At 41.7% G+C, this 8,990-nt stretch overlaps 1 protein-coding gene across 11 annotated transcripts in view; it reads right to left on the reverse strand.

Moving 5' to 3' along the window:
* The window catches only part of LOC146701127 (uncharacterized), a 113,303-nt gene that overhangs the window by 89,759 nt on the left and 14,554 nt on the right, over nucleotides 1-8,990 (reverse strand). The gene's annotated exons all lie outside the window — the stretch shown is intronic.

Below are 8,990 nucleotides of genomic sequence, written 5' to 3' on the forward strand. Positions count from 1 at the left end.
TAAGTTAACTGGTGAAGCAGTTATTTCCACTCAAACAACAAGATGATCCCAATAACACTGTGTTGTGCTGTAGAGGGAGAGCTCTGCTTATGCACAGGTGAGTGAAAGAACCACAAGCTCGGCCTCGCCAAGAGTCGAGCGTTATAGCAACTGTCAGAGTGACTGATGACATAACACGTAAACTCTAATCCCACAGAATCCCCAGCAATTTTTTCTCCTTCTGCTTCAATATATGACAACACAACATAATGTCATGCTGGATTAATCCTCAGGCAGGCAGGGGAATACTCGCTCACCCAGAGTCACCTAAAGACGGTCTATCTGAGGAAATCTTCTTACTGCACGGTCTGATTTCAGCTTCCGTGGTTAATCATTGAGCAACAATCTGGATTTGAGTTTACAGCAAGACGTTTGTCCTCTGTGAATCATTACCCCGACCGTAAAATCCTCAATCACATAATCTACAAGGAAACATGTCGCAGCTCGAGTCAGAAATCCTGGTAACAACCAAACACACGGTTTGGTTGCTGCTTCCACGTCCCACCTGCAGCACACTGCAGCTCAGCTCAGAGCAGCTATAATTACTCAGCTATGTGAAAAGACCAATGCCCGTCCACTAGTGTAATATGACAAAAAAAAGATGAGAAAACTGAGAGCTTGAGCTTGTGACACACAAAGCATGAGATCAGTTCCCTGTTAAGCTCATCTTCAGTCCCAGAATAAGACACAGTACATGTGCGGCTGTGAGCTTCTTTCAGCGTTTAGGAGACTTTAATACGAGCAGGCAGCAAAGCTGAAACTCTGCAGTTATGGTGTCAACAGTCGCCCGCCTGCAGCTACACTTACTCCACTGCTTTAAGGGTTTGGGAGGAGCATGCGGAGCTATTCAGCGCACAAGGTCAACGTGGCTGTAAAACAACTGCGGGGTAGCTTAATTCCCCTACAATACCACAGTGTAGACCTATGATTATGTGAGGTCACATGGTCACAGTGTAAGGGGAAACGCTGACCTCACTGGAGGCTGCTGAGGTGTATGAATCACACACTGGAACAGAGCGTAGGAGATGCTGCTAAATACTGATAACTGTTAACTGCTGACCCAGCCATGCACATATCCTGATTACTGCCTGTAAACACGAGTGGATTTGCTGTTTCCTTCACTGCACGGAGCTGTAATGGTACCTGCACTCTGTGCACAGCGTTCAGTCCTGGACCTCATGTGAACTGAAGAATGAAGAATGTTGACACACCTGCTCCCGTGGAATGAAACCATAAACAGACTTATTGTTATCTCAGGTAGCTGAATGCCACTGGGCCACATAAGAAGTTAGAAAAGTGGAGACAGTTTCAAATGTTTATGAAGTTTTAAACATGTTTTTAAGCTGGGACCAATCGCAGACGAGTGGACGAGTGCACAGTGGGCTGGCTGTGCAGTCACTGTGGGAGGAGCTCACCTCTGATGACACTTCCTCTAAACGCTCAGCTTACTGTGTGTGTGTGTGTGTGTGTGTGTGTGTGTGTGTGTGTGTGTACCGCGCTGTGTGAAACACACAGTGGGAGTGACCTCGCTTGCTGCTTCAGTGAGTTTGTGGCTCCCGTTGTTTGCATTAGCTTCTCCTCTTACTGTCACTTCACAGACACAAGTCAGCACATTAACACTGAACAGGAAGTCTGCAGTTTCTGAAAGAACCGGCACAACGAGCCATGATTAATCCTCACAATATTTACCAACAGCTGCATAATCTGGATTAATGTCCAGCGACGGATTAGACCTGATGATTCCATAGAACTCCATGACTGATGAGAGCAGCCGGAATTTAATCTGGATTTAATGTTGATTGATGATTTAATGTTGCTGGTAGAGCTGGGCGATAGAACGATAACGATATGTATCGCGATATAACTTTTACTCGATAGAGAAATTAAGCTATCGCGATAGACCTCGCCGCTCTTGTCCTCTTAAAAAAAAAAAAAAAAAAAAAAAAAAGGTCAGCCGATCCAAATTAAGTAGCGCAGAGCCGAACCAATCACAGCCGCAGCGTCACGTCACGTGACTTGTTACGTGCAGCACAAGTGCCAAGCCGCACGTGTGTTTGTTTGGGAAGCAGCCAGCGCGTAATGGAGGAAATGAGTGTGCCGACTAGAAAAATCAACCGAGCGTGACCGAAGAGAAAACAGATGATGGTTCCAACGCCGGAGAGATTGTCGAACGGAAGAGCCATAGAAGCTCCGTAGTGTGAAGGTATTTCGGCTATTTCAAGTCTGACAAAAAACAGAGTAGCGTGCACTGTAAATTGTGCCGAAAGCAAGTCTGGAAATACAATAAACTGGTGCATGCGTCACACTGTGCGCCACGTTATTGTTTCGGTGAAATGAATTTCTACAATACTGTTAATTCTACTCTCTGCAGTGTTTAAATGCTTACATATACACACAGTTACTGTCCCTCCACACATACGACTCGGTTCTGCTTCTATGCCCCAGCTTTGTTTACTTTTTCCCACCGAGGCTTCTAGACTTCTGATTGGCCAACATTTCTGCACGGTTAGGAATCTAGCGCCACCTGCTGCTTTGGCATGTTCATAGCAGCGTTTTCCTTCATTTCTGCCTTTATGTGTGGACGGGATTATTTTTTAAAACGAAAACGGAAAATCTCCGTTTTCAAAAATACCCGTGTACGTGTGGACGTAGCCTCAGTCTCTGACTGGAAGCGCTAATTCGTCATTCGGCTTTTGTCAGACTAAAGTAACTGTTAAAACTGTTTGAAAGGCTCAGCTATACAACAAGGAGAGATTGAGAATTTCCTTTTAGTTCTCAGTTTATTTGATATTGACAAAAGTTAGTCAGTTTTGTCTGTTCTTCTGTAAAACAAACTAAGATTTATTTTTAGAATTAATATTTTGTTTCTAAGTGGAATTGACAATTTAGTCTGTTTCGTTTGTTCTATTTTGAAACTTAAACGCTTTAGCGGCTGCCTTTTGTGTAGTTTGCAATATTTGTCTTTATTTATCTGAAAAAGTCTCATGTTCCTTAAGTACATCTACCCTGTTGAACTTATTATGGGAAATAAATATTTAAATAAAAACAAGCTGCTGATTATTTCACATTTTACTTGTGAGCAACGGCACATTTAAATCTTACAAATATAGTTATTTGGCTTATATCGTGATAGATATCGTTATCGCCTGAAATGAAAAAAACATATCGTGATATGAAGAAATCTCATATCGCCCAGCTCTAGAAGCACCTGGAGGTGAACTGCACTCATTTAACACCTTTTTTACAGGGTTACTGCCCATCCCAGCATGCTTTGAGGCAGAGAAGCGGCACACCCTGAACAGGCTGGCGCTATATCAGAGGACACTGATAACTGTGGGAAATTTAGAGTCTCCATACAACCAGCTTCTTTATAAAGAGGAGAAAAGCAAATGCATCTGGGCAGGTCTTGCACACTAATGCATAATTAAATCAAAGCCTTCTTGATTCCTTTTAATGCTTCAATAATTGCTTAGAAATCAGATGACCTCAGATCGTTAATGGTTATTCATCTTATCATACAGAAGCACTCCATTAATTGTTGATGGCCAGTGAACTGTGTGGATATGCTCCTGATCCAGAAAGGTGCTTATCTGTGGCAGGAACAACGCCATGGCTGCTTCAGCCGCCATGAGGATGGAACAAGTACAGGTTGGAGCACATGATCCCCTGTGCAGGCAGATACCCACCAAAAACAATCAGATGTTACTCTCACGGCCGCGTCGCAGCGTGGTCGAACTGATTCCTTTTCCATTTTCTACTTTTTGTTTTTAATTTAGTTGCGTTTCAGTTACTTGCCAGATAGTCTGTTAGTTTCAGTTTACTTTTTATTGTTTGAAAATGTTTTTAGTTTGTGTTCGTTTCAGTGTTATTTTCAGTCTTTGCATGTATTAGTGTATTCAGAGCATTTGCCAGAAACAAGCTTTAGGAGACTCGGTATAGTTTTACAGTGAAAACACAGAAGTTTTCTAAAAGCTTTGGACTCACAGTCTTGCAGACATCAAATCATCATCATGCAAGCTGTGACATATATTATGCTTAACCAATACTAACAGTATATATTCACTATGTTGGGGTGTCCAACTCCAGCCCTCGAGAGCTACTGTCCTGCAGCTTTTAGATGCATCCCTACTCCCACAAGGCCGGATCAAATGATCGGCGTGCCTCGTCAACACGCCACCAAGTTTGCTAAGGCCTGCTAACAAGCCGTTCATTTGATGCAGGTGTGTCGGCACAAGGATGCATTTAAAAGCTGCAGCTCTCGAGGACCGGAGTTGGACACCCCTGCTCTATATCATTACAGTTAGCTGTCACTCAGCATTACAACTACCTAAACATCATCGCTGTCCCTAAAACATGAGCCCTGACGTAACAGCTGCATAAATCCTGCCCCTCAGATTCAACGCCATCAGATGAGGCTTAAACGAGCAGTCTGATGACGAACTGAAGCGCAGTCCTGGAAACACATGGTCACGAGGGACAGACTGGTCTGTCATATCTGTCGGGTTTACAATAACTGGACTGCAGAGAGGCCTCACAGTTCTTTTTATACAAAGTGGTTTTAGGCCTTTTCAAGTGATTAAGTGAGCACAAGCACGTGTACCTCTGGGACATTATGTAACTCTTATTCCCCACATGCAGTACATAATGAATGTGCAGATGAATAATGCAGAGATCCTGTGTGAGGGGTTTCCCGAGTAAATGGTAAAAGCATGAAGAGTTTCTCCCGTCTGTGCGTGTATAAAGTACACAGACTCCGCCCTCCTGAGCAGTCATGATGTAAAACCATGACAGCCTTCAAAGAGAGGACGAGAGGAGACCGACAGACGCCACAAACATGGAATTATCTGTTATGTGAAAAGGCTCTTCAGCTTAGAGTGTGTATCTGTAAACTGTATGGGTCCAAAAGGCTTCAAAAAAGATTTGATTTCTATTTGCATAGAGTTATGTTTAGCAGTATGACTACCTTCTCCTCCAGTTCAGCTGAGGTCACTACAGCCAAGTCAGCGAAACACAATGTTAGTGATCAGGTTCTTTATTTCCTTTTTAAACTTCCTCAGAGTCATTTTTAATGTGTAAAACAGCAGACGCCAGCAGCAGGCTGGCGACACATTAACTAGTCTAACATCATTGTAGAAATACACACATACTAGGGGTGCAACATACACAAAATTCACGGTTCGGTTCGATACTTTGGTGTCACGGTTCGATATTCTTTCGATACAAAAAAATGTTCATGCCTTTTTAATCTGTCATTTATTAAAATTATAAATATATATTTTAACTCAAAGGTACAGTTTTTAAATTTAATGTTGCTGAAACAACAAAGCAATAAATTAATATATATATATATATATATATATATATATATATGATTGAGGAATCACTCATCTTTGGAAAAGAGAGTTTATTACAGAGAAATGTCTCTTTCCAAAATAAAAGCTATACTATACGCTTCTTCTGGGCTATATTCTCAGCAGCATATTAAACATATCAGGTCCCCATAAGGAGAATCCTGTGCTAACGGCTGTCTAAATGACTCGGGTAAAGTTTGTAGCATGCGTGCTTGTTGTTTTTGTCTGCTTCCAGTTGTCTTTGCACTAGGATGATGTCGGAGTAAATGTGCAGTCATAGTCGTTGTGTTCCCACTAGTGCTGTCAGCGTAAATCTGAAATGACGTTAACATGAAAACCAGAACAGTTCCAAAGGCCAGATCTGAATGAGGGTGGGGGAGGTTCAATTTGCCATGTTGCAACGAGAGCTTAGCTTCTGTCTCGCTAGCTCGCCCTGCGCTCAGTGAATCTGCGCTCGACTACTCCGCCTAGGCTGCACTGTCGAGCGCAGATCCACTGAGCGCTCAACACAGACAGCATCGTCAGAAGGAAAGTTGATAAAATAAATAAAACATTTTGTATTGTCCGATACATATGCGTACCGAACCGAAAGCACTGTATCAAACGGTTCAATATCGATACGAGTATCGTTGCACCCCTAATATTTATTTATAGTATAGTAAAAATATTTCATTATTACTGTTTAAATGACTAATATGTGACATGTATTAGCTGTGATGTTGTGCTGAGGGTTAAAATGTCTTTTTGTCTTTTGGTAACTACAAAATGGCAATAAACCATTAATATATGTCTATGCTGTTGTGCTCGTATTTATTTTACCCTGCTCAAATTCAATTTTATTTTCAAAGATTTAAAATGGTTTTTTTAAAGAACCATTTTTGAAGGTCCTTTTTAAAAAGGTTCTTTGAAAAACCATTAAAGGTGCTCCAAAGAACCATTGTTTGAAAGGTTCTTTGTGGCACCAAAAAAGGTTCTTCTGTGGCATCAGTCTAAAGAACCACTTTTGGTTCCAGTTGGCACCTTTATTTTTCTGATTATATGAGCAAAGTGAGACTCATTTATTAGGGTTGGTGGAGATGAGTGTGAAGATCCAAACAATCCCTGTCAGTGATGGAGAAGCTTTGATGAAAATATTTGGTAAAAAGTTCACCAGCATGAAGGAAATGAAGTTTCAAACTTTCCTTAGGAGGAGCCCAGCACGCCTGCTTAAAGAAAAGTGAGTGTGGCGATGTGGATGCTTGCAGCGACTGCTGTATAGAGGCCATCCTGCTACACATGAAACACATCAGAGTCATAATTGTTATTTTAGTCACGTTGTTTATTATCCTTATTGTTTTATCTGGGACTGTTTGCAGACATCTCAGAGAGAGGAGACACCAGCATCTGAACAGAGACTCAAACCAGCAACCTGCAGCTCCCTGCTTGGCTGCTCCAGTTTTCTCCTCACTCATGTTGCCCACCAGTGATTTCTAGCTGCCCACCCACACAGCAGGCTAGAATATGCGCTGAGCCTCAGCACCCAATACTTGGACATGTTTTCTTTATTAAATAATGAACCAGACCCCAAAAGTAAACAGCTGTTATTGCTAGGCAACGGGAGCAGCATTTGGTCATGCAGCACCTGACATTCCTGACCATGTGGGCGGAGCATGCATGAAATGGAATGTTCAGTAGAACTGTGCAACACAAGCACTTAGTTCCAGCATGTTTCATTGTATCCAGACACAGCTAGAGACACATCTACAGCAGCATCTCTGTGCAGGACAAACGACAGTTGACGAAGAAACATCGAAAACTTCACTCCTCTACAAAACGTTGGCTCCTTTGTTTAAAAGGCCAAAATGAATCAGGGGAGAACGAGAAGAGGATCGGCGAGTGCTTCACCTCACAATTCAGTACAGCTGATTAACCTGCAAGAAGAACTTCAAATGATACAGGCTGAAAATGTCAAATTAAAAGAAGAGGCAGAAAAATCAAGAGGAGAAGCTAAAAATTCACAGTTTGAAACTGAAGTAGTATTGCAGGAATTACTGCATGTGGGCCTCAAACTTAAAGGAGAGAAGATGGGAAAACAACAGGCAGAAAAGGAGAATGAAAAGATGAAGAAAGAACTGTTGGAAGCTCAAAAAGCATTGGAGGAAGAGAAAAGCACAGCACAAGAAGCCAAAAATAAATATCAAACTGCAAAGAAGGAGGCAGGAAATGTGCTGCAGGAATTACAGGAGGTGCAGGAAGCTTTTGAAGAGGAAAGAAGGAAAATGCAGTTGGCAACTCAAGAAGCTGCAAATGTAACGGCTGAAGCTGAAACACTAAGAAAGGAATTACTGCATGTGAAGCAACAACTTGAAGAGGAGAAAAAACGTAAACACGAGGCAGAAAATGAGATTGAAAATATGAAGAAAGAATTGTTGGAAGCTCAAAAAGTGTTGGAGGAAGAGAAAATGAAAATAGAGGAAGCAAAGAAAGAAATGGAAGATACAAAGAGTCACAATGAAAACATGAAGAAGGAACTGATGAAAGTGCAAGAAGAACTTGCAGAAGAGAAAATTGAGGTGAAGGTATTGAAGAAAGAAATGACGGTGACCAAGAAAGGCTGCAAAGACGCACTGAAAGAACTACGAAAGCACAAAAAGGAAGCTAAAGAGCTCCTCAAACACAAAGGGAAACTGGCCAAACAGCAGCTGAAAGAAACATTTAAAGATGCCGAGGAGCAGCTCAACAAGACCTTAAAAGAACTGAAGGCAAAAGAAAAGCAAGGCGAGGACAGGAGGGGATTCTGGAGCAGACTGCTGAGGAAGAACTGACCCAGCAGCATCTCAATAGTTTCTTCCTCCTCTCTCCACCTTTCTTTCTCCCCATCCTTCTTCTTGGGACGTTTGCTTGTTTTTTAAAAACTCTAATCTAAATACATGCACTGAAACACACAAATAAAATTGCCATAACTTGACCTCATGTTGCCTGCTTCTTTTCTTGTGTGTCTGTGGATGTAAAACAGTAACACACTTCCTGCTCTGTGTCTTTAATTGTAAATAAATGCAATGTTTTCATTTTAAAATGCAGTGCAAAAATCTTCTGCTCTAAATCTTTTTTTTAGCAAAAAGCTTTTTTTTGCCTGTTGTGGAAGTTTTCCATTAAATAAAGCCTGCAGACGAGCAGTGAGCGGTAGCTAACATTCTTTAATCAAACACACAAAGAACAGACAACCAAGCTTGATGAAGTCCCTGCATGACCGCGGGACAGACGGTCAGCAGAGTCTCCCTGAGCCCAGCATGGCTCTCAGTTAAATACCTTCTCCAGGAACAAAAGGCAGCACACAGCTGTTTCACACCTTAAGCTTCACATAAATTAAAAATTCTGTATTGTTCGATACGGATAAGAAAACAAGATTTATAAAGTTAAAAATGAAGAATGAACATAAGCCGAGCCCACAGCAACAAGCTCATCACTCATTTATTACTACACAGCTGTGACTGTCATTATGTTCCCAGTGCTGAGTGTAAGATCGTTTTACTTTCAATTCCCCAAATTCTTTCCAGGACGTCTGTTTATCCAAATGCAGTTTTTCAGTAAAACGTTTACATGTAAGAAAGTTTGTGTTTG

Source organism: Copadichromis virginalis, linkage group LG9 (assembly GCF_057382275.1).
Source record: "Copadichromis virginalis isolate Kocher_CV1m ecotype Utaka linkage group LG9, C_Virginalis_male_GT1.1, whole genome shotgun sequence".
Lineage (NCBI taxonomy): Eukaryota > Metazoa > Chordata > Actinopteri > Cichliformes > Cichlidae > Copadichromis > Copadichromis virginalis.